The sequence below is a fragment of the Manacus candei genome, unplaced genomic scaffold, assembly GCF_025592945.1.
Source record: "Manacus candei isolate 608988 ecotype Guabito, Panama unplaced genomic scaffold, ASM2559294v1 h1tg000016l, whole genome shotgun sequence".
In the NCBI taxonomy this organism is placed as follows: Eukaryota; Metazoa; Chordata; class Aves; order Passeriformes; family Pipridae; genus Manacus; species Manacus candei.
In genome coordinates, this window is record NW_026138064.1 from 1,433,558 (window position 1) to 1,459,994 (window position 26,437).

Consider the following 26,437-nt stretch of genomic DNA (forward strand, 5'->3'; position numbering starts at 1 on the left):
TCAAGCAACATCTCCAGCATATCTCCATCCTGGCTGCTTCCAAGGCCATGCAGCCCCTAGGAAGTAGCCCCAGGCTATTTAGACTAACTATCCCACTCACTAGATGAGCAAAGGCATCATTTGTGATCTTGTGGATCTTGTGGAACAAAGTTTATCTACTTGATCAGAAAGACTGGACACTGCTCTGAAAAAAAACATTTATGGGACATGTGCTACCATAAGCCTGGTGACACCAGTTTGAATCTCTTTCCTCAGGTCCAGAAGCAAAAATGGTTTGTGATGATGAATCCCTCTGTGAAGGCATTAAGCCTTTCTACATCTGCAGGGATGAGGAGCGTGAGTCTATGTATATGGGAAACATCTGTGAAACAGCTGATGTGTTTACTATTCAACCCCAAACTTACCTCTTGTGTGCTCATACCTTTGGGTCTTTACAAAAATGATATCTAGACCAAGCCTACAAAGATGGTAATCCAGTCTCTCTTAGCATCTTGAGCTATTAGATTTATCATTACTTATTCATTGAAAAGCGATAATCATGTCTAATTGTATTAAACTGAAGCTACAGTTCCTTCCTTGTATTGACCTTCGAAACTTTTTTTTGATCAAAATCAATAACAAATTTCACTATTTTCACCAGTATTTCAGCTAGTAGCAGCAGGACTACAAAAATGGTTAAACTCTGAAGCATTTCATAATCAGGATGATTATCTTTTGTGGCTCAGTTATTAAATGCTGTCATGTTTAGACTGGCTTTGGAGTGAGTTCCACAGCAGGTTTGTTATTGGAGGTGTTGTAAATATAGTCTTCTTTCTCACATGACTTCTTGCACTGTGTATGTTTTACAGGCTGGGAAATGCAGTATTACAAATTGTCTAGGAGTTCATATTTATTAAACAAGACAATAGTGAACCATATATACAGATTTTATTACAATTCTATCACACTACAAACCATAGAGGAGTTTCTTAATCGCAGAAGATAGGTGAAGAAAAACAGAAAATAATTAATATAATGAAGAGGCATGATGAAAACAAAGGCAATGGCATCGTTAGCAAAACAAGGCTGAGAAGACTACAGTAATACAGATGAAAACAAGCTATCACAAAATAAAGGGGCTTTGCAAAAGCCTTGTTCAATATTTTTGAACATATGTAATAAGAATGTTTTTATGACTTTTTGAAAAAGATGTAAATTAAGTTTTCTGAATGCATTTTGTAGCCATTATGGCTTGGATTTTAACTTATTCTAACATTAAAAATAATTCTAAAAGTATGAGGAAGAAAGGATGTCGCAGTTGAAACTGGTGGTGTTTCCCTGATGATGGGTGCAGATGGTCTGTGACTCCCAAATGGGCTAATGGGGTATTTGTAGCACCAAGAGCACAGAACCCCTCCACAGCCAACCCTGTCTGGCAACACATATAAGCACCATTCCTTGGTGGGAAAAGAAAGAAATAAAGGAGATAGTCCTGTAAATGTTATTTCTCCCCCAATACCTGTACCTCAGAATATCTTGAACTGCCCCTGCTGCAATTTCATGGCTGCTCTGTATGTCAGCTGTTTTCCAAACTCAAGAATTGAGCTCAGGACACACAGACAACACAGACACAGAGACACAAACACAGACACATCCTTTCTTTTATGATAACTCACTCTTAGATTACAGGTTTTTAATGCACTTTAGAGTATAAAATTCTGTCATACAGAATTAAAAGCATTAAGAATGGGCAGGCTGCAAATTCACCATTCAGGTTTAGTAATTTGAAGAACCTTTCATTAAATCTTCCATTTTTCTGGAATTTACAGGCAATTCCAAACCTGAATTTCATCACATTAGCTTGGAGAAGCTATTACTTTAATAACTGTGCACTGATATGCATGGTAGAACTATAATGTCTTGCAGACATGTAGGCAAAACAGTGGATTTTTTAGGATCTGAGAAAGCACAAGCTGTAAACACAGTGCAGTAAAAATGCCTTCTTCTCTGTTTCCCACTGGCTGATTTTCAATTTGTTTCTTCCCACACTCTCCCAGCACTTGGTGTCTCCCTCCATACGCCAGCAATCCTAAAACGCACAAGGTCTGGGCATTTCACTCAGATGCTCTCATGCTGCTGCACAAAGAGAAGAAATACATAATGCTAAAGAGAAAACAAATCTGCTGTGCACCTCCATTCACTACAGCATCCAATCATTTGTTCAAGACTTATCACTCTAGGGAAAACAATAAATCAACCTTACAAGGAGTGCTATCGAGGTAACAATTAAAGATGTTTTTTCTAAAGAAAAATGCTGGTTTGGGGCACACATTTGTTTCCCTTGGAATCATAATCCTTAATCACATTACCCTTGCAGACATCCTGAATAAGCTACACAATTTACTGTAAATATTCAATATTGACATTTCCATTTGTCCTTTCCCCATGGCGAGAAACTGATGTGGGCCTTGCCCTGTCTACTGCTGTGTTCTCTTATTCATTACAGAAATATGAAAGACTATCCTGAAAACACTGAGTTAACAGGCTCAGTATTTGTCTGTAACCTTCCTGGGCTGTGCTCTCATGCGAGCATATATATTATTCCTTGTGGCACTTAAAGAAGTGGTTTAGTGAAGGACCCGGCAGTGCTGGGTTAATCGTTGGACTTAATCTCAGAGGCTGTTTCCAACCTAAAGGGTTCTATGACCCTGTGGATCTATGTGGAGCTCCCCAGGAAAAGGTGTAGAGGAGCTTGATATGGTCTGAGTCATGATAGAGAAGATGTGCACATACTCTCCTTCCTTCTCAGAAGTCTCATGATTACTTACACAAAGGAATTTGGTCAAAAAGTGTGAAAATCCAGTGTTTCAGCTGTACCATACATTACCCTGTCTCTTAAGTGGAGAGGTCTGGACAGATATAGAGGTTACCTCCAGTCAGCTCTCCATTCATTATTAGCCTAGTTCGAGAAGGCTCAACTCAGCTACCACAGAAGTACCAGAAGGTTTCACTGCTTTAATAGATTTTAGCCACATAACAAAAAAACTGAAGGCTGTTTCCCATGTTACCCATTTGGAGTGGTTTGCTTTTCAGCGCACACAATACTTACCAAGACTGGCACAACTGGCAGCGCCTGTCCTGTGCTGCAAGAACATTTTTGGTGGGACCCTCAAATTCAGCAGTTTGCATTATGAATGTTGGTTATCTGAGCTAATGCCTTACTACCTCACTTGAGGCAATTTCCACTTCTCTGGTGTATTGTTTCTGACTCTCTGCTACTTCTTGATTTAAAATACTAAACAAGTGGCTTCAAATATGAGAGTTCTGAAGACCATGATGGAACCATAAGGAGGGTCATAGTTTCTCCCCTAACTGGGCCCTGCCCATCCAGCCACTAACAGGGACTGTGTTTTGAATGTGCGTTCAACTATGTCACCAGTTTGTAAAGACTACAAAAAAAAAATTCCTCCTTTTTGCTCTCTCTTCAGTTCAGGTAGTGATGACAGTTTCAGGCAAAATCAGTCAGTTCAGTCATCCAGCAGCTACCCAGGTTTGTTTTTTGTTTAAACATGTAGCCTATGGAATAGCATGAAAGTAACACAATGCATCTGAAGCACAGATGGAGAGATACCACACAGACACCTTCCCTTTGGCTACACAAATTCATTTACCAGGTTAGACTTATACTCAAAAGAAAATACTGCATTTATGTGTGTGTGCACTTCTGCTCATCAGCATCATAAAAGTTCACAATCTGGCAATGCTGATCATGATTAAAGCAGTCTGAAGTACCACAACCTGTGGTACTTGATAGGCTGTGACACAAAGGGATAGTGTTGCACTCCTTACTCCTTAATACTCCCATTTTAAATTGTATTTTCTTCAACTTAGTGGGAAACAAGCAAGAAATGCAGGTCAGTGTGGAACAACAAAAGGCCACTACTCTTCCCATGGGTGATGAGAAAAAGAAAAAACAAAAAAATCACCTTTTTTTTTTTCCACAGAAGCTTTCAAGAAAAACAAAAGCTGCAGCTCTATTTTACAAAACACACTTAAACAACCTAACACTGAATTATTCATGCCTGTTCTGAAACACAAGCTTTATAACCCTGAATTAATTGCCCTTGGTGGTGAGTATATCTCATCTCATTGTAAATACTTTGTCAATTGAAATACAAACATGTTCTGCACAAAAAAAAAAGATGTTAACACAAACAGTGTCATAAGCTTAAGTATATTATCACCTCATTTCTCGTAACGACTTTGGACCAAGTTTTACTTTTGAAGCTGGCAGACTGACTGGATTTTCATTGATGTGAAAGCTCAGACCAGAGTTTTTTCACTTATGACATTTGTTTTTTGGAAGGGAGTTGTCTGGTTCTGCCTGCGTGTAGCCATAATCTAATTTTCCATTTGTCTTATCAAACTCCCTCTTCTGGGATTCTTCTGAAGGTAATAATAATTTTGTAGGATTCTTAGATGGGACTTGCCCATTTGAGTCCGGTTGCTACCCAGACAGCCACCCAACTGTTTATGAGGTCCCTTTTCTTGGAATATGTTCCTGAAATCAGTGTCATTCCTGGAAATACAGAGTTCAGAGCAGCTAGCCTCTTGGGTGGTGTGATGTAAAAAACCACACAAATCCAAAGTGAAAAAAGATTGGGGCTTTTCTGAAACTAAAGCAAAATCCTACCTTTTGTGGTACGGAAAAAAATTTCTTTGCAATTAAGCTTTTCTTTTGACTGCTTTCTTGATCAGGTACAAAAAGCTTTCTCCACTGATGTCTAAATATCAAGTGAACTTGTAAACACAGGAAGACCTGTACAATTGGTTGCAGAGATTAGGTGGTCTAGTTTAAACCAAGCCCTGTTTTCCAGCAGTGCTGCCTGCTAATGAAGGAAAGTTGTTTCTCATAAGAAATACCACCTCTGCCCTATTTCCTCTAACTGGGTTTTTGAGAGACACACACAAAATAAAATTTCATCTCTCCACAGAAGTCTGGGTAAGTGACATTTAGCTAGTGGACTCGATCCTGACATGCGTAATAGGAGGAGAAGGGCAACTCATTAATTTCCAGGCTCCTCTGATCCCATGGCATTTAACCTTTAGGATCCCGCTGACACTGGCAATCCCACCAGCCAATCATCTATGGCACCATGCTCTTGGCTCCTGTCTTACCTTGGGTGGAGTGGAGGGAATGAAATATCGGAGAGACAGAGTCAGCGAAGGACCACTGAAGTATTTGTTTGCTGCAGAAGGACCTTCAGCTGTCCTATCAGCTCTGGTCAGGACAGTGACTCCGTACTTGAAATATTTGGCAGGCCTGTGTTAAGGCCTGCTCTGTTGCTTAACACCAGCATTTCAGTGGTGAAGGGGAAAGGAGAATTCAGGGATAGCTGCTGTGCTTTTCAACCAGCTGGGGCCATGGAGACATAGCTCTGCTCACTCTTGGCTCTTTCTTTTTTGCGATCCCCTGGAGCAGCCTTTGTAGCTGAATGTTTGTTCTTCTGTGTCTAAAATAACTGAAGGTCCAGTCTTGACTGTTACGCCAGATTTTTAGCACTTCCCTTGGCTGAAACCTGGAGCGGGAAGGAATGTTGCGGCCCCAAGACAATCCCAACATCTGCACACCCAGACACAAACTTTGCTAGCATCACACCTTGCCGTTGCATCTGTTCTCTTCTCCTCAAAATCCTTCCCTGTGACTGCAGTAACTCAGGTCCAAGTGATGTGGACATTCATGTCAGGTCTTGGGCAAGATTAATGAAAATGTTAGGGTGTGATGTTAGGGTATGATGAAGCTTCAACTGACTGTAATGGGAGGTTCATGAAGTTTTTATGATCTCACCCCAGGTGTCTAGCTGGGAAGGCTTTGGAGGAAGGTAGAAGCTGAGGTCAGATGAGCATCCTAATCCATTTGTGTAACTTGGGAACTATAGCTTTAAGCCAATTTATAGTTATTTGTTGTCTTAGTTTGGTGGTGTGCTGACTGCTTTTCTTTCGTATGTGGAGAGAGCAAAGCACTTTCCACATGTTCTTAGCTCACTGGCAGCTCAGGTCACCTGGCAAGCATCATGATTATCTGAACACAGAGGGGCTCAGAGGAATTGTGCTACTCCTCAAAGGGATGGAAAAGGCATGACATTTCTTATTTTATGGTCTTTTTTTGTTTTTTGAGCTGTGACATACCATATCCTATGTGGCAGGTGGCATGACACAGATGAGAAGGCAGAGTGAGAAATAGCTCTCCTTTCACTCTGAGGTGTGACATATGCTAGGAGATGCTGCAAACCTTATTAGGGCTCTTATTATTGTACCACCTAATGACTGGTGTATATATAAAATATTATTGTGTTTTACAGAGACACTCAAATGTTCAAGAACAACTAATGGGTTTGGACATGCAACTGGTAGTTATTTCCCCTATCTCCAAAAATCAGGTTGCTTCAAAATTTTTCAGAGGCTGTGCAGCTAAAATCTAGTGCTTTTGAAAATGTAAGCTATTTTTTGCAAGTTAGGTATTGTGGCTCCTGTATTTTAAAACTAAGGTTTTTATTCTTCAGAAAAAGTACTAGCAATTATCTTACAGTATATTTTTCTGGTAAAGGAAGCTCACACTAGATGTGACAGCCAGGTGGACAGAAAAACATGTAAACTCAGGGCCAGACAAAGATATAGATAGAGGTCCAAGAGGAAGCAAAAATATATGGTAGAGTTTACAGTGTTCATCGAGGTCGGAAAGATACAGCAGTGTGTCAGAACTGCACACGCAGGACAGAGTCAAGGCACTGAGGATAAACAGCACTGTGGTATATTTCAGTTTTCAGATGTTATAATTACAAGCTTGGTCTAAATGTTATGAAAGAGTACTATGGCTGTTCCCCACAAAAACGTAAGTCTTCTCTTTCTCCATTTTTTGCAGATAAACAAAACCATAGCTCAAGATGAGTTGCTCCCAGTTAAGGCTTTCCATACATGTTTAATTATCCTACATGTACATGCTATGTTTGTGCATAAGTAGTGACAGAGGAAACCATCATGCTCACACATAATAATACAGCATTATTTTATTTCTACTATCATGTCTCCTCTAATCATTGTGCAAAACAACCGGTGGCTAATGTGGCAGAGAAGACGGGGGAATAAAAAAGCAGAAGCTCTGAAAGAAGTGAATTTTCCTTTTTTCTCAGTGGCAATGCCATTCACCCAGAAGGGGGAGATCTCAGCCTGCATGCTGCAGCAGCCAGCACCTAGCTGGTATTTCAGCTCCAGCTCAGATTTTGTCTGACAGGAGATTTCAACACAAACCGTGCAATTTGGTGCCGGAGCACGCTGGACCTCATCTGCTTAAAAAAATGCACAGATATAGTTATCACACTTCATAATTTAATAAACTGCTAAAAAATTGCACACGTTTTCATTTTAGCAACTTAGGTCCCGCAACTAAACTCACAATGCTACAAAGACATTTGAATTTTTCACTAATATGTCATGAGCACTGCACCCATTGCAAATTAATGAGTCTCTGAATAGCACTGTGCATTTGTCATTTGAATTTATGCTAATGCACTGAGATCTCCTGATGATGTTGATAGTCCACAGCAGCTGCTCAAACTATAGAATATACATGCATGTTTCCTCACTTTTTATTCATCTTTCCTTGAATTTTTATGGTCTATCATTTGGACTGCAGTCCTGCTGCTGGTTATTGATAGGGCTGCTAATTCTCTTTGACTTTACACTACAGGCTTGACCCCCAACCCTGAGCAGAAGTAATGGACCAGTGTTGAGAGAATTATGTACATCACACAACAGCAACCTCAGACCAGAAGGTCAAAAAGAGTTCATCGAAAACCAATGGTATTTACAAAGACTGTTGGCATGGTAGCTGATAACTTCCCCCCTCTCCCCCCAATGAATTATACCAAGTATAACTTATTTCGATAAGTCTGGGGCTGTGACTGTACTCACAGAAATTATATATTGTAGTGGATGGCATTTGTTCTTTTTTGCATGTCAAAAGAAGTAAAGGCCTCTCATTTACCCTTGCCACCCAGAAGAGGAGAGTGTGCAACAGCCAGTGTATGGTAGCAACTGCAAGATGCTGGCCAAAGGCAAGATGACAACCTTTCCATCCAGAGTTCAGGCAGTGCCATTGGGTAATGAAGAACAGCGTCAGACTGAATCCATCTGGGGTCCTGTCAAAGAAACAAAGAAAAGAACTGCTAGGGAAACTAGTAATAAAAGTTTCAAAATATTTATCTGTGAGCTGTTGTATATTGGAAGTTTGAATATTCCAGAGTAGACTACAGTCTTTACCAACTTTAGCTTTAAACATGACAATTATAGTGCTGCTAATATACCCAGGAAACAATTATTTGAGCTGCCTAATCATTTTCAAATGACTCAGAAAAAATCAAGCACAGAGATGAAATGAGTAGCACAGATACAGAAAGTACAGCTTGTTAAGAGTCATTCCATTTTTTTTGTTTGTTTTGTATTCTTCCAGGTTCCACAGGGCAAGGGAGGCTTAGCAGTTTAATTTTGAAACATCTGTCAGCAGCGATGCTGTACAATATACTATGGCCTTTTGTTTGCAGCAGGTTCTTTTTGAGAGAACGAAGCTGTGTCACATGAGGGAACTTGACTGAATTATCTGATAAATGTCAAAATTAGACAAATACACTCTGCCATTTCTTAAACACTATCAGGAAAGGCTTTTAAAAAATTAACCACTTCATCTCTAATATCAAAGAGAAACTCTAGAGCTGAACAATAGCATATACAAAAGGAAAAGAGAACAGACTGACTCCATGATCTTAAAGCAGCTCCGAGCAGAACTCTCAGGAGAGCTATTTTATATATATATATACATAATATATATATTTATATATATTTTTATATATGTATATGTACATGTGTATATATATATGTACATCTAACATTCTAGCACCATCGCCGGTTAAAGGACTGCTTCAGAGAATTGCATTTCAGTAAGGAGCAGCAAATAGATACTTTTCTATAGCACTGCAGTTTTCCCATCAAGGAGAGTAAAGACATTTTCACTGTTCTCAAAAAACTTTGAAATGTAAACTTGTTCGATTGATGGCTCCTTCTGGTCCTGGCAGCCTTTTTGATAGCTGGTGCTCTTTCTGGAATACTTGTTAAAAATGTCTCTGTAGCAAAGATGTTGTGTTTTTTGTTGTTTTTTTTTTCACCCATGTAATTTTTTTTAAAGTCAGTGCATGGAAGAGTGGAGATAGGCTCGCGTCTTAAATGCAGCAGACTGACAGGTGAACACCTCTCTCGCTGCCCTTGTACATTATAATAATTTGTGAGTTTAGACTGCTTGAAAGCAGTTTTTTCATTCTAAACCTTTGATTGTCTTTGCACACAACTCCTGCTCAGGAAAAGTGGCCATGGCATTGCAAACTATGCTGGAGGCTGCGAGTGTGTCAAGGCAGTGCAAGCTATGTGTACTACCATCACTTAAGACCAGTGCCTGCTACAGCTATTAACTCCTCCCTGCATGGAGACTGACCAAAATTTGGGAGTGACACCAACCTGAAAGGTAGTGTACCATGTTCTTCCCTCCACCAGTGTCTGCGGTAGCTCACTTCTGACCTTTACCAGCAAAGAAACCCCTATTCTGGTTCAGAGGGAGCCCATCTGTTGAAGGCAGCCCAGCTTTCAGAACAACTGTGCTTGCATACTTGCTTGTCAAACTTGCACGGCTCTTAGTTTTGGAAACATTTTGCTTTGTGCATGTAAATGGTTTCCTGGAGGTTGTCACATATGCTTGTTTCTCATCTCTCATGCTACCTCCTCTGACCCTGCTAACTCCATCATTGCAGTGTAATTGTAAAAGGAATCTTCCCAGTTGAAATAAAAAGCAGTGCCAAGGGAGGTTTCTGGATTAACACCTTGGTGCTAACCAGGGTTCACAGATCTGGAGAAGATTAAACTTGCTTCATGTGAAAAAATTTTATACGTAGCTTTGACAAAAAAATAATGTAGCTTCCAAATACAAATAATCTGAGGCAGATAGTCAGCTTTTCCCACTCCACTTTTCCTTTCACTGTGCTCAGCGTAGCTATTAACTAGCTATCATCATTGTTAAAGATTATCTTGCTGTATAATAGCTGGGATTTTTTACCACATCAAAACACAAGAATCTTCAAGAGCCTCCCAGCATGTTTCATGGACTTAATCTTGTCCTTCATTCTCCCTTCACCAGCCTCACCAGCCCCCCTTTTAATTTCTTTGAAAGAATTTGTGCAAACTCAGATTGCAGAGAGTGAATAATTCAGCCCACTGGTATATGAAACCACGGCAGAGAAAGTAGTTGGTGTGATTCGCAAGGGCTACAATGTGCTTATAAAGAAAGGCAGATAATCCTGATAATATGCTATGCTAGTCAAGGCTTTTGGTAAAATACACAGTACTCAGTAGCCTCTCCAGGCTCAAAGGAGACTGTGCTTCTCAAAAATGACAGCAACATTTTTAGGGTCTTGTAGCCTTTTATGTTAAAAACCCTTGCAAGTGATTTTTTATCAGTGTGCTTGTTAAGTGAGAGAATACTTGGTTTTATTTTAGTTCTATTTTAACTACAACAATGAGTTCTCTGAATATCTTTCTAATGTTTCAGATTTCTATAAAGATAGCAGTTTCTTTTCCAAATAATTTCTTAAAGAAAAGTGTGAGGGATGGAGGTACTAACGCAGATGAATTTCATATCCTAAAATTACAAAACTACAGGGAAAAGGTTAATTTAAGTCAAAATCTGAGCATTCCAGACCTCAGATTCTCAGTGTCATTGGACATCTGGGGAATTGGGATTATGATTCTTAGATAATGTGGGTCAGTCTTGCCCCGTTGATATCAAGGGACTGATCTATAGGGATTGGTGATCTTGGTCTCTCTGCAATTTCCTTACAGTTCTAGATAGAAATGCTGCCTGCAGATCATTACCATCCCCAAATGCCCAGCTTGCATTCAGTCTCACATCTCAGCATGTATTACAAGAGCCTAAAAAGTATCCTAAAACTGAAGATTCCAAACATCTCTTAAAAAAACCCTATTAAGTATATTGCTTCTTGTGCATGTTAGAAAAAAAAGCCACATTCAAAGCCTCATTCAAAGACACAGTTAAGAGTTGTCTCCAGTTTTTTTTTCTAATAGGAATACCTGCAATCTTGCTAGTGTACCACAGGCAGATAGAGTTCATGGCCAAGCTGGGGACACCACTCAGCATCAGGAAGTGAGGGTACAGGCTGGAGGAGGATACAGGTGGGAGAATTTCACGGCAGTCCTTATTCTCTGCATCTCTGACAGCTGCTTACAGCCTTCAGCAGAACACGATTCACTGAGGAACAAATAAAGAGCTGGGTCAAGTACACGGGAGATTTTTGAAAGTGTGAGTTTGTCCTTTTAGTGGGTGCTGGGAGTTGGCCATTGAAAATGGTAAGAGTGTATGGTACCTTCTCTACAGACTGCCAGACACATCCCAAAGGCATAGTGATAAATGTCTTCTGGCCTTCTCAGTGTCACAAGGCATTTGCATACCTTTAGGAAATTAAGCATATAGACAAAGAATATCATTTAAATATCCATATCCTCAAAGGGAAAGGATCCCAAGTTTGGCCCTTAGTCCTGAAAACTAGAGGAACCCTCAGATGGCATATTCTGGAGTTGAGATGATCCCGAAAAAAACCTGGTGCTCTAAACATTAGACATATCTGTTCTAAATTGAATATTTTTTCCCCCAAGCTATTTATTTGATTTTCTGTATGGAGCATGTCCAGATCCTGTGTGTGTTTTTGAAAGCAGATTCTTGCTTTTAAATTCCATATGTGGAATGAATGTTTATTAACATATCAAATTGGGTAGGATTTTAACTAAGAGGGAAAATTAAGGCTTTACAAGAGGTGCAAACTTTTTTGCTGCGTTAATCTTCTCTGGACTCACTTCTCAACAGAGCTCTGTAGCTGCATCGAAGAGCAGCACCACCTACAATATCCCTTTCCTTTTCCTGGTTCCACAGTATTGACATTTCCCTGTGAATGCTATGCTTGGTCCACAACTCTAATGATTCTAGGGCTGTCTGTGGGGATTTGTCCTTTCTCCTTCTCAGTTCCTCCCTTTGCATGGTTCCCATGTGCTGTGGGGAGGCTCAGGAACTTGTCTGCTTAGCAGACTTGAAATCTCCGCACCAAGCAGTCCGCCTGTCAGAGTCATCAGTCTTTACAACTGTTTTTGCTTCATAAGGCAGTGGAATCACCACATTTACCTTATAGTTCTGTATTTACCTACAGACAAAATGATGTGATTCCATTATGTACTTCTGTGGTGTATAGGTATTATATATGTGTGTGGGAATGAATCAAGACTCCTTTTCTAGTACAAATGTCACACATTTTATGCTCTTTTTTACCCCTATAACCAAACTCACAGGTTGTAAAGATTCTGCTTTGCTCAGAGGGACTCGTGGTCAAACTGAAAAGAAAAAAAATGTTAAAAAAAATCATACCATACTTCTTAGTAAGTTCTCTTTTCTCTTTCAACTAGCCAACATAAAAACCTTTTCTCCGGGCTTTAAAGTACTAACAAGTGTTCTGCGGTTTCTAAGAGATTCTTTTTTTTCTTTCATAGCTCCAGGGTTACCACCCTAGTAGGTGTGGAAAATCTTTGTTCACTTCATTATAAGACACTTTTGTGTACCATCTAACTGGATTCGGCCAGCAAAGAAGAGCAGATATGTCCCATGCTGAATGCTTTTTTTCCTTGTCCCTAACATCCCAGGATATTGCACACTTTCATGTTCTAATGGAGGTTTCTTTTACCAGTGACCAACATTTTCCTCTACTCTCTAATGCTCCTACAAGTTTCTGACCTGTTATAATTTCCCCACCTGCAGTGCAGTTGCAGCCAGTGTTCCTGTTGAGTACTGAGGAAATTAATATGTTGCCTAGAAAAATTGCCTTCACATTTAGAAAATCTGTATGCCAGAGGATGTTAGCTTGTGTACACTAGCATCTTGAGTGTTCTCCGTTGCATCTGTATGAGAACTGCAGTGAAAATCAGGGGGGGAAAGGGCAATTCATATAATGAATTTCGCTACAGGCTTTCTCACAAACCTTGCCCACTTGTCACCAAAGCAGCACCTTAATCTGCCAGTGGTAGATGTAGATAAGAAGCACTCCAGACTAGTGAAAATGAATTTATTCTTTGAAAACATGGCATATACTATTTTTGTGTGACAATGAAAAAACGTCCAAGCACTTTTCAAACACACATTTACTCAGTAACGTATTCTTATTACCCAGTTCTCTATCTGGGCTATTTTGAGAAACTGAAAGAGCTGCTTCTCTTTTAAAACTAGCCACTTCCTTTTTGACTGTCTTCCCACTCTGAACATAAAACAGGTGCATCAGCAATATTTGGCAAGTAGATAGCAAAAGAAGTTCTATCTTTAATACCCAGCATTTTATGTAGTTTGCCTTATCTCAGTCATCAGCACTGTTTCAAAGCTATTGAGTATCACAGCACTGCCTACAAGCCCAGTTTGATGAGAGCTGGCAGGGGTTACAGCTGTGGGAGGACCTGCAGGAGGAGGTACTAGATGCTTCTGTGAGACAAGAGATGCCCGTTATAATACTTCCTTCATATTTCTCATTTGTTAAAACTCAGTTTTCTTTGTTCTTTTATGACAGGTGACTGAACAGATTATTTCCAGATGCAAACAGACAACTCATCTTACATCCTGGCAAGGAAAGTAAAATGGAACATACTTCATAGAGAAAGATGAATGCAAATGTATTTGGCAGACTTATAAACAGTTGAAAACAAGGTCTTACACTGCAGAGACTCAGGGAACCTTAGCTGTACTGCCCGTACCACCCGCAGTAAATGAGTTGTCTGCCACAGGATGGTATCTTCAGATGTTATAGTCCTCTGCAGATTGCTTTTAGATGTCAAGATACCTCTGCTTTACCTTGTTTTAGAGAACAGAGGCAAATAAGGCTTGAATTTAGAAAACACAGTCTTTCAACTGTTATTGGAGAAAAAAACTCCCCTCAGTTTCAAACGGGGAGCAAGAAGGAGGAACTGTCATGAGTTGAATTTTTGAAAAAGATACCAGGCTTCAGGACCCTGGGGGTCTGGGGTAAAGGATCATAGGTTGTTGACTTCCAGTGTCATGGGCTCCAGGCAAAACAGAATGATTTGTGATGAAATATAAAAGTCCAGAACTGGTGCCTCCTTCCCTTAGCCTGTCACAGACTTAATGTTGACCCCTGCAATAACCATTCCATTTTCCTCTCTTTTTCCTCTTATGATGCCTTTCCGTTCCCTGTTTTTCATCAGGAGAGTAAATCATAACTGGTGTGGTGGATTGTAAATATACTATATTAATAAAATATAACATACTGTAAGTACAACTAACTGCAGTTCACTGCCCTGTTGCCTTTGATACGCAAAGCAAATACATTCTGATCTGCATAAACTATACAAAGTTACATTTTTCTTAAAAAAAAAAAAGAGGAAAAACCCACCAAAAATAAATGTTATAGACAATCCCTATCATCATCATACAGAGACAACCTCAGAGTAACTCCACACTCATCTTCTCCCTACCAAACTAGAGGTCCTGAACACAGGAGCTGGAGGAGACATAGCATTAATGTAATACATTAAGAGACACCCATGAGGTTTAGGATATATAAATGCTAATTGTGATTTAGTTGAGTCTGTTTGTTATCATTTGCTGCCTATTTACAGATATGGATGCAAAAGAGATTTCCGTAGACTTAGTGGTCACTTTTAGGGTCCTGGTCCTATGTTGGTGGTGTCTCTCTGAAGATGTCCACATTATTCAACACTGCATTAGTCTGTGCCAGATGTTTCTTTTCATTCATAGATAACTGCTTATAACACAAGTTGTCTTGCTTCAAAAGGGTGTTTACATAGTCAAAAGAAAGCTAAAAATTTTTGGTTTGGACACATGTTGGCTTACATAGCGTGCATTCAAACCATCCCATTCTCTAAATTTTCAATGCAAGATGTTGAACGTTGCCTGGGTTTTTCCATAGCATTTGTGCAATAAAAAATTATGTTCCAAAATTGACTGTGATACTGCACTTCCAAATCATACACTGATAAATAATATCCTGTAGTAAAGCCTATGTCACTGTTTCCCACAGCATTCTCCAGAAGAAACTGGATGCTCATGTGTTGGATGGCTACACTACATTGGGTAAAAGAGTGGTGGTGAATGGAGTGACATCCAGCTGGCAGGCTGTTACTAGGAAGATTCCCCAGGGCTCTTTGTTGCAGCCAGTCCTGTTTAATATCTTTATTGATGATTGGAATGAGAGGATTGAGTGTACCTTCAGTAAGTTTGCAGATGACACCAAATTCAGTGGGAGTGTTGATCTGCTGGAGGAAGCAGCACTGAAAAGGGATCTGGACAGGCTAGATGGGCAGAGGCTAACTGTATGAGATTCAGTAAGGTGAAATGCTGGGTCTTGCCCTTGTGTCACAACAACCCCAGGCCGTGCTACAGGTTTGGGGCAGAATGGCTGGAAAATGGCCCAATGGAAAAGGACCTGGGGGTGTTGGTTGACAACATCTAAACTTGAGCCAGCGTATGGCCAAGAAGGCCAAGGCCATCCTGCGTGATATCAGCGATAACGTGACCAGCATGACCAGGGCAGTGTACTTGGCACTGGTGAGGCCACGTCTCAAATCCTGGGTTCATTTTTGGGCTCCTCACAGCAAGAAACACAGTAAGGTGCTGGAGCAAAAGCGAAACAGAGCTGGGGAAGTGATGGGGGTAGAGCTGTAACCCCCCTTATGCAAGACCCAGAAAGAATCACTCTGCGCAGAGTCACAGTGTGACACAAAATGAACGTTTATTAAACATGGATGCCAGCTTTTATAGGGAAAGCAGGCACTGTTTTGGAACAAAGGGTGGAGACTGGGAGGAGTATTCCAGGAGTGGCAAATCACAGCAACAAGGGGTGGAACTGTCTAAACATGGATAAATGGGAAACTGTCTCTAGGGAGAACAGGTGAAGCAGGTAGGATGAATAAGGAGAGGGCTTACATTGAACCAATAGGAAAAAGGGTAGCAGGGGTACAGTACCAGGAACAATACATTTTTATAATAAAATATATTATACTAATAATAAAACCATTGCACAACAGAGTAAAGGCACTTTGAAACAAACACTCGCACAGTCCTGACAGGCACACAGCACACCACGATGTAAGTGCATTCTGATGTTATTTCCTCTTTTTCTTCTGATTTCTTTTCACTAATTTTTCTCCACCACTCCTATGTCTCCATCGGGGCACCTCCAACAGGGAAGGTTCTGGAGCACAAGCCTGATGAGAAGTGACTGAGGGAGCTGGGGGTGTTTACTTCGGAGAAAAGGAGACTCAGGGGGGAACCTTCTCACTCTCTACAGCTACCTGGAAGGAGGTTGTAGCCAGGTGGGACTTGGTCTCTGCTCTCAAGTAACAGGTAATAGGACAAGAAGAAATGGTCTCAAGTTGAGCCATGTTTGGATACTGGAAAAAATTTCCTTACCAAAATGGTGGTCAAACCCTGCCACAGCTGCCCAGGGAAGGGGATAAGTCACCCTGAAACTGAGCCATGCCCTGAAACTCTTCCAAAAGTTGTGTAGATGTAGTGCTTAGGGACATAGTTTGGTGGTGGGCTTGACAGCACTTGATGACCTTAGAAGTCTTTTCCAACTTGAATTATTCCAGGATTCTGTGATTCTATGACTTTGCTAAGAAGTTTGTCATAAGCAACAGGTTGGTGGGTACAACTCTGCTGCAGACTGTGAATACTTCATTGCAACCAGATCTGCCCTCCTTGTAAAGCCATTTAAACTCAGTCTGGAAAGGCATGCCTGGCTCTGATGTATTGTCTTGCTTCTCACTTAATTTGCTTTAAGCAAGCTTGTAATGAGTATCATGTAAATCCCATAACAATCACAAGGCAACATGTTTGAGATCATTTTGAGCTTTGGTAAGGAGCTGTGGCCCCTTCCAGCCCATCCAAATCACTGACATCTCTCAAAACTGCTCTCTCAGGCTGCCCAGGGAAGTGATGGAGTTAACATCCCCAGAGCGCTTTAAAAGATATGTAGATATGTTTTTTAGGGACAGGGGTTAGTAATGGCTGGGCAGTGCTGGGTTACGGATTGGACTTGATGATCTTAAAGGTCTTTTCCAACCTGAATGGTCCTATGGTTCTCTAATTCATATTTTTCCAAGGAAGTAGGCAATCCTATTGCATTTAAGACTATAGATACCTTCAGTATGATGGCCTATCCAAGCATGTTGGACTTCCCATTGTATTTGATTCAGTTATATGGACAACATTTCTGCTCCTCTAAGTGCATCAAGAGATTACTGATTATTATTCTTTTAAAGTATATGGGAAAATGACATTGTACAAATGAAATATGTAGGATTAAATAAGAATTATACAGGACTGATTTCCACTCCCACATTTATTGATTTTCTCTCTTCAACTTCAAGAAAGGGAATTATTTTTAGTTAGAAACAGCTCCTAGAAGATCACTGTGGCAAGTAAATGTGGTGACTGTCCCAGTGTTACCAGCACTAATGAAGTTTTTTTTACTTTAAATACAATATTTTCCAAATTTTAGATCTTTTTATGTTAAGGGCACTGAACTCAAAATATCATGTGGTAACAGCAATTCTGTTTTATTAAAAACTTGGTAGTAATTTTTTTTCACAAATTGTTTAGGATCAAATGTTTGGATAAAAAACCCTTAAAAATGTAAAGCCCCAAAAATTAACCCAAAAAAAAAGGTCATCAGATATCTGCATATTTTGTGGAAATAGTTAACAAACCATATAAATATGCTGCCAGAGTGCTGGTGATATCCTTTAGAATCCCAAGAATATAGGTGGGAGAGTGCTAATACATGTGTCTGCCCCCCAGGAAAATTTTCATGAGAAACTGACACCTCAGGAATGAAAGTAAGCCAAAGGGGATATACATAAATGAGCCAGCTTCTTCAGTTTCGGTACCGATGGGACTATTTATGGAACTTTGATGGTCAGAGACAAAAATAACTTACAAATAAGAACTGAAACAAGCTCCAGAATGGTCATCTTGGAGAGGAAAGTGCCAGCAACTGGAAAACTTTTCCATGGGAACTTTGTCACCATGTAGGAGATGCCCTCTCTCTTGCGTTGTGTTGTTGCCTCACCCAGGAGACGAGTAATAGATGCTGTTTTTACTAAATATGGGTCAGCAGTAAATTAGCATGTTGCAGGTATTATGCATTAGTGTACTACAGTGCTTTTTCTTTTCATAATGTTAATAATATTTAATTTTGTAACATCAATTGAATCTAATTGCTGCCTGTTTGCCTTTTTAGCCTTAACTCTCTTTTTTGTCCACCCACACCTTCAAATATGTCCTGCATATGGATTAGTGTCCACATCACGCTGGAAAACAGAATCATTACATATCTTTATGCGGTTCAGAGACCCATTTGTGAGAACATGAACCCTGAGGGGGTACTTGCTTAGCTCTTGTTTTGCCTTTTTTAAATCCTAAATGTTTAAATAAGTGGCATTTTCCTAATGTGGTTGCTTTCTCATCTATTTCATCTTCCTATGGCTCTTTTTCCCCCTAGCTTTGATTTGTACGTGTGGAATATTTTTGATCAGATAACACCCAGTGGATATTTTGCTGTCTTTATTCATGACAATGGTTTTGTAAGATGCAGAGCTGATAAACACTTACATGTGCCTTATTTCCTTTTCTACATAAAGATTCTATTGAGACATCAGCACATCTGGGGAAAACATGTTTTTTAATATCATAGTTGTTGTTATTAATTTTAAATTCAAAACCATCATATTTGATGTCTGCATCTTTAAAAAATGCAAAATTATGTCTTGTTGGCAATAATGAATATGAATCTAACAGAGAAGAAGAAAGGGAACCTGCCTTAAAGTTCCTTTGTTATAAAATTCTTATCTGATAAAAGGACTTAGAGAATATTAAAACTTGACTCTTTGTCTGTTAGTGTTATGAAAGATAGAGCTCTTGCTAAACTAGTGTTGCTTTATTGTCTCCACAGTTATGATGCCTTACACAGCAGTTTTTCCTTCAAAATAAATCCTTGGGACAGAAGATAAAACAAATGCCATGCTCTAGTGACTGGCATATACCAACCAGAGGCATATTCACATGAGAAAACTGCTTGACAAATATTTCATCTATCTGAGATATTTTCCAGCTGAGTTGCCTTGCTATTCTGTTCCCACCACATTCTCTGCATTACAGAGTGGAAGAGCAAAGACATTTAACTTCTGCACTGGATTGGGAACTTCAGATGTTAAAGACCAGGTCAATATTATGTTTTTTTTCAGTTAGCACTGAATAATGGAAACAAACTTAATATCAGTTCTTCTGTATAAAAGAAGTAAGTCTGGGAGGGGTTAGCTTTATGACTTAAAAGCCCCTTTACACAATAGCTAAAAATTCTCATGAACTAAGGCTATTTATATATTTATTATAAAATTATGAAAAGCTCATAATACTATCTTTCTCATCAGAAACATGTGAATCTAACTGTCTAAATATAGAAAAGTACAACTAATAGAATATAAAGAAATCATTGAGAAAAATTTTGGATTTCAAATAAAGAGGAAAGTATTTTTAAGGAGGTGAATTTATTGGAAATCATTGTTTCAATTAGCTAAGCAGGTAATTTTTTTTTAACATAAATTTATAACAAAAGTTCTAGTGTCGCATCAGCCATAAGGGCTGTATGTCAATATGGTATTATGAAAAACAACAGCAAAAAAGCTATTAGCTTTTATAAGAACACTAAAAATAAATTACTTATTTCAATAACAAAATTTTATAGCTCATTGAACGGTTCACTCTTCAGAGCAAAAACTAAAACACAAAGTAGGATATAATTTCATTGTACCTCATGGACTTAGAAAAATTAGTAATGCACCAGTCTCAGAAATAAAGAAGGAAAATGGTGGAAAGTTGTACAGCTTGTTCCTGATCCTTCACATAGAAAATAAGGTTAAAACTCCTAGCTAATTAGCTACAATTAAGCAGTATATATGACCTTTCAGAAGTCAATCATCTCATATGCCTGTGGAGCTACTTGTGTTCAGCTGTGAAGTAATGAAACAATTGTGCAGCATGCATTTGATAAATTTGAATAGAAATTTGCTTGAAAAATCATTATTTGCTTGCAGAGTATGAAAAAAAGACTAAATTTGTTGTATTAATTATTTATTGCAAACTTTTCACTCAGCTGTGGCTATGAGTAAGGTGGGAAATGAGTTAAAAGGTACCATATAAAGGAAAAGCTTCAGTGATCAGATTCTGTCTTCCTACCCTAAACACACTGCCTATACCTACTTGGATACCACAGGCAAAAGTGAGGCTGATTTCAGAACAATGCATGCTATACCAGTGTTACAAAGACTCATCACATGGTTTTGGCATGGTCCAAAACTCTGACTCTGGGTAATGCCAACACTGTGCAGCATTTCAGGATCATTTGGAGCATGATCATGTTCATCTAGGGAACCTAAAAGCACACCTGCTGGAGGGAGTCCAGAGGAGGCCATGAAGATGCTTTGAGGACTGGAGCACCTTTGCCATGAGGAAAGGCTGAGAGAGTTGGGGTTGTTCAGCCTGGAGAAGAGAAGGCTTTGGTAAAACTTTGGAGCACCTTTCAGTTCTAGTACCTAAAGGGGCAACAAGAGAGCTGGAGAGGGACTTTTGAGAAGGGCATGAAGTGATACAGCAAGGGATAATGGCTTTGAGCTGACAGGCGACAGGTGTAGATTGGAAATTAGGAAGAAATTCTTAACTGTGTGTGTGGTGAGGCACTGGCACAGGTTGCTCAGAGAATCTGTTGATGCCCCATCCCTAGAAGTGTTCAAGGTCAGGTTGGATAGGCCATTGAGCAATCTGGTCTAGAGGAAGATGTCCCTGTCCATGGCAGCAGGGTTGGAACAAGATGAGATTTAAGGTCCCTTCCAACAACATCACCCTTCTGTGATTCTGTGATTCTATGTGGTTCTTCAGTAGTTCTTTGCTACAGTGCTGCTTTCTCTTTGGTCTTCTAAGGACAAAAAGTCAATTCAAGACTGATGGGTATTCACAATACTCAAACTCAATAAAACTCGGTGTTTGGGTTTTTGTTTGTTTGTTTGTTTGTGGAGGTTTTGTTTTTGTTTGTTTGTTTGCTTTTTTCATTGTAGGCAGATGAAGCAAATTTAGTATAAAGTTGTACAGTAACACATGTAATACCGGTATTTCAGGGCAAGGAGCAGCAGTTGTATCCAAGTTTTAGCTGGTTGTTTTAGAGGTCTGGACTACAATATTCCTACTTATTTGGGAATCTGAAAATAAATGGAGTAAAAGACATCTAAGGACACTATTTTTTATGTTTTCTTACAGCACCATCATAGGAAAAATAAAAATAGTAAGAAAAAATTACTTTTTTTAGTATAGAGTATCTCTGTGAACATCTAATGCAAGATTTTTCAACAACAGGAGTCTTAATTTTTTGCTCCCAAATCCCTGTTAGATTCATAAATAAATACCTAATTTGTAACAGTGCCGATCACCAGTGTACCAGTCAGTGTCCCACAAGAAAACAGCTTTATAAACAGTGCATCTATCTGAAGTTTTTTCTAGCTGACTTCCTCTGGTTGAGCGTACTTGGAGTCTTAGATGAACTTTGCTTCTGAAAATAAGACTACTTATTTTGGTGCCAAAATTAGGGAAACTTGTCCCACAGTTACATTTGTACCTGTGGAGGTCCATTCATTCCCCTTGGAGAGAAGAAAGTTAATGGTAAAAACAATTTTAAAAAGTCAAACCCCTTCATTAACAAAGCCAGAAATTTTCAATGGAAAAGTAGATTGAGATAAGGATCATGATTTTTCATCAGACCTCAGTCTAGGCAAAATTCTGAGCTTCTGATTGTTAATCTTTTGCTAAAACCTGTCAGTATCTCCTTAATTAAATTGAGCTTTTCTTTGGTAAAACTTTTCATGTCAGAATTATACAGTTAAAATTCTGACATTCAAACTACTTGGTGAGTGCTAATGAGGTGCCTTAGTTTGTTTTAATGAGGTATAATGCATAGCTTCATTGATACATGAGAAGAGAAACAGGAAGATTTTTGAAACAGGTTTTTGCTCTGTAATCCAAGCAAAACATACAGACTCTGCTACTCACCATTAATAGGATGACATAAAGAGTTGGCAGCGTTTTTGTGCCGAATACCCTAATCTCATGTGGCTACATTTGAAACGTGGAAAATCATTGTTATCTCATATAGATCCTCACAATGCACTGTATGTATCTAGTGAATGAGCATCAAACTGACCCTGTGGGTGTATGCTGCACATCCTGCCAGTCCATTGATTTTGGGGCTACGCTGAAAACAAAAGGCTGGCTTTGAGAAAGGGCCATGAACTCACATTTAAGGGTATAATTTTGCACAAGTCAGAATAGAGGAGAGACAAAATTGTCCTCCAGACAATAGCCTTCAGTATGGGGAATGCTAATTATAATGTTGAAGAGCCACAGGGTCACGCTCTTTCCACTATTCTGTAATTATACACCAGGAAGCACAGCACACAAGAGGTTAACTTCTTTGGTTCGCTTTTTATTATGCTTGGGAATTTCATGCATATGCAAGATATAATTCCATAAGAATTATATTGTTGGTTATCATTAATGGCTGCTTGTTATGAAGTGCAATATTCCTACCTTTAAAATTCAGCAGGATTCTAGACAGGCCTTTCCGCTGTTAGGAACTTGGCCAATAAATTACTCAATAGGGTGCATAGAGTGGCTGCAGCAATATAATAGCATCACCCTTGGAAACTGTGGAACAGTATTGGTAACCACAGGAGCAAAGGGGCACTTCTTCACAAGGATGTCTTTCACTGGCGCAGACGGTCAACTAGAGGGCAAAACAAAATGTTTCAGGCTAGATATAGATTTCAAATGGGGCAGATATTTGGCAGGCAGGAATCATACACAAAAAGCTGACTTTGAAAAAATGTCATGCAAAAAGAAAAGAAAGATCCTCTGTTACCACAGGAATCTGAATATATTATACAGAGCTTTATTAGTTGGCTTAGAGCAGGAAAAAGAAGTCTGACAGAATCAAACTGCAGCCTTTGGGAACAGAAGGATGTCGCTTCTGTGCTGGCTTCTTCTCACTGACCGTTTAATTTCTGCTGACTGCATTTCTGGCAGGATTTCCTAGATAGAGAAGAACTTCCTCAATAGCTGGTAATATGAGATCTCATTGCAATTCAACCTGAGACATTTTAGGTGACTCTGTGTATCAGAGGTCACTGAAATTTACCATACTGTTTTTATGGCTCATTCTATACACTCCATCTACCTGCAAGGTCACATGAGAAAAATAAATATTTATTTGTTGTTGGGGCCACTTCTGTGCAGGAAGTGAAGAGTGTGAGTTTGCTTGGGCACTCCTATTTCTTGGTGAGCCCATCTGTGCACTATGAATTTTCTATAAATGCAGACCAAGACTCTTGCAGGGAGGAAAGCATTCTCTCTTGCACGGATCTATTCTGGAATAGCTTTTCCCACATGATGTTCTTCTGTTGTAAATATCCCTCCTGTAAGATGTAAGAACATGTTTACCACTATCATATTAAAACAAAGTCACATCTAAGGTGAGTGCCCTAGGACAGTTTCTCCTCACAATAAGTGCATAAAGCAGGAGCACACAAAGACTCACAGCTGGGTGCTTTTAACTTTCTGGCTTAATGGACCCCTAATTCTTTGCAGCTGGGGTGATAAGGCATGAGGACTGTCTTCAGAGTGAGTCCAGGGCATGGCTTGAATTAGTGTTTCTGGATCTTAAAGGCTCCAGCATTGCTATAAAATCCATCGCCTGTGTATTATCACTTACGTACATTTTCAAAGATGTCTGACAGTGTCTCAGCTACCAGTTCAATATATATCTGCATAACAGCAGAAGCAGTCCTGAATAACCTGTACATACCCTTCACGTGCTCCACAGAGTCACTTATAGATGTGTGCCCATGTAATATTTACATCCTTAATATACCTCTTTATAGTCAAGGGCAACTTTCATGCAGTTAAAAGTAAAATTGCTGCTATCAAGAAGTGCAGTCACTCCTTAAAAATTGAGAAGATTATCTCTGAAAAGCCTTTTCAAAAACTCTACTCTGTTATTAACACCCTAAGAAAAGATCTCAAGAAAAATGAGGTAATTTTCTGAACGTAAAGGACAATATAAAAAGATGTTGTTTATAAAAGTTTTACACTAAACCAGGTCCTCTATTATTAAGCAACAGCTCATGTTGCATGCTAGAGACTCCAAATGCTTTTGTGGCACTTCTACATATTAATTGTCCAATTTTATCAAAGTTGGTAATAATTTACTTATTACAAGCATTGGGTTCTGAATAATATTTTCCTTCCCATTACATTTCTTTCCCAGGATTTTTTGACAGTTACATCCTCTAATCATTAATGTTACTTCTCATCCCAGACTGAACTGAATATTCACATGAAAGATCAAATCACTGTTATTTTGTCTTGTCACGATTTTTTCATCTAGATTGTTAACCCATCAATTTTATCACATTTTACAGTAGTTGCTACATTTATAGCATACATGCTAGTCCAATTCATTATACAGACTAACATTTTGGAGGAGAATTTGAAAGAGAACCTCTTTATGAACTCACACATATTAATGTGAATCTGTCTCCTATTTCTTTTCCTTTAATGCTTCCTGATATCCCAAGAGTATTTCCTTACTTTCCAATTAAAATTTTTCTGTTTTTTATTTTTCAGTCATAAAAGGGCTTTGAGAAGTCTTATTGCAGCTAGGGCGAGATTTAAGGATCACAGAGGAAGAGACTTACAATGATCTTACGACTGAAATCAGAAATTCACGAGATGGGAAAAAGTAGACTCTGTTCTTGATGGGCTTTTTCTATGGACCCCACACCCATTAGCAAAGAGCCTCGTGAAAATAACAGAATGGCTTTATTAGTCCTTCTAGAATGTAAAAACTTTTTTTTCTTCCTTTTTTTTTTTCTTTCTTCCTTTTTTTTTCACTGCATAGGTGGAGAAACTAAGGTATATAGATTTTATAGAATTTGGCTGATGACTTGACAAATGTTCACAATGCAGTACTGTTTCTTTTATATTTTTTCTACAAAAGCACCTCATTACCAAAAAGCCCCATATGACCTTGGGATAAACCCATCAGACCTAGTCCATCTTATGCTGCCACAGCAGAAATTATATGAAACCTGTGGTTATTACTTGTATCATGTTGACATCTGGAAGTATTAAGATCACTACAAACAGCAAGAGGCCAAGAAAATGTTAAGGATCTAAATATATAGGAGAGAAAAAGGAGAGAAAAACCTTTTAAAGATAGGAAGCAGAGTCGGTGAGAAATGAAACTAATTCCCAAGAGAATACAAGGAATTTCTGGCAAAGTTGAGAATTCAACTTAGATGTCCTCTTTTCAAGTTCACTCTGTTGCTCTTTTCAAACAAAAGAACAAATAAGCCTGAATCTCTTGATTTTTCATATACATCTATCTTATGTATAAAGCCAAATTAGGACGTATTTCAGATAAGGCTGTACAATTAAATCAACTGGTATAATAAATTGAGCTATGCTTATCTGTAGGATGAACATGAAGACTTAAAGTCATCTATAAATAAGACGGGATGGAGTTGGGAAAAAAATGCCACAAAACGGTGAGTTAATAGAACATCTGAACAAAAAAATAGCAAGAAATCAATTTAACAGTGATTCGATCTACATGTAAATATTCAGTTCTGCCTCTGAGGAAAAGCAAGAAACAAACTTAATGAAAAGACATTTTTTTTTTCAGAAATCCATTGATGATAATTAGTAAATTGTTGCCACCTCCAATAAAATATGATGATGATCTTGCAGATCTCTGACATGAAATATTATTAGAACATCTCTCCTGTGGAGACAGGAGGAGAGAGTTGGGATTGTTGAGGCTGGAGAAAAGAAGGCTCCAGGAAGAACTTAGAACCCCTTCAAGTGCCTAAAGTAGCTACACGAGAGCTTGAGAGGGATGCTTGACAAGGGCATGCAGTGACATGATCAAGGGGAATGGCTTCAAAATGAAAAAGGATAGATTTATGTCAAATATTAGGAAGAAATTCTTTACTGTGTGGGTGGTGAGACACTGGAATAGGCTGCCCAGAGAAGTTGTGGGTGCCTCATTCCTGGAACTGTTAAGGGCCAAGCTGAATGGGGCCTTAAGCAACCTGGTCTAGTGGAAGGTGTCTCTGCCCATGGCAGGGGGGTTGGAACGAAATGAACTTTCAGGTCTCTTCTATCCCAAAC

The 26,437-nt window shown here is 39.1% G+C and overlaps 1 long non-coding RNA gene across 4 annotated transcripts; it reads right to left on the bottom strand.

Annotated features, from left to right (window-relative positions):
* Positions 1-1,591: 1,591 nt before the first annotated feature.
* On the bottom strand, positions 1,592-22,986 carry LOC127468975 (uncharacterized). 4 transcript variants are annotated; one of them, XR_007903758.1, is made up of 5 exons: positions 12,431-12,740; positions 11,460-11,544; positions 11,167-11,344; positions 8,024-8,177; positions 1,592-2,115 (listed from the first exon to the last, which is right to left on the bottom strand). It is a non-coding gene; the product is annotated as an uncharacterized LOC127468975 (long non-coding RNA). The 4 variants fall into 4 exon arrangements; XR_007903756.1 differs by lacking the exon at positions 1,592-2,115 and adding an exon at positions 22,796-22,986 and having other exon boundaries at positions 7,075-8,177; positions 12,431-12,474; XR_007903757.1 differs by lacking the exon at positions 1,592-2,115 and adding an exon at positions 18,102-18,357 and having other exon boundaries at positions 7,075-8,177; positions 12,431-12,474.
* Between the last annotated feature and the right edge of the window lie 3,451 nt (positions 22,987-26,437).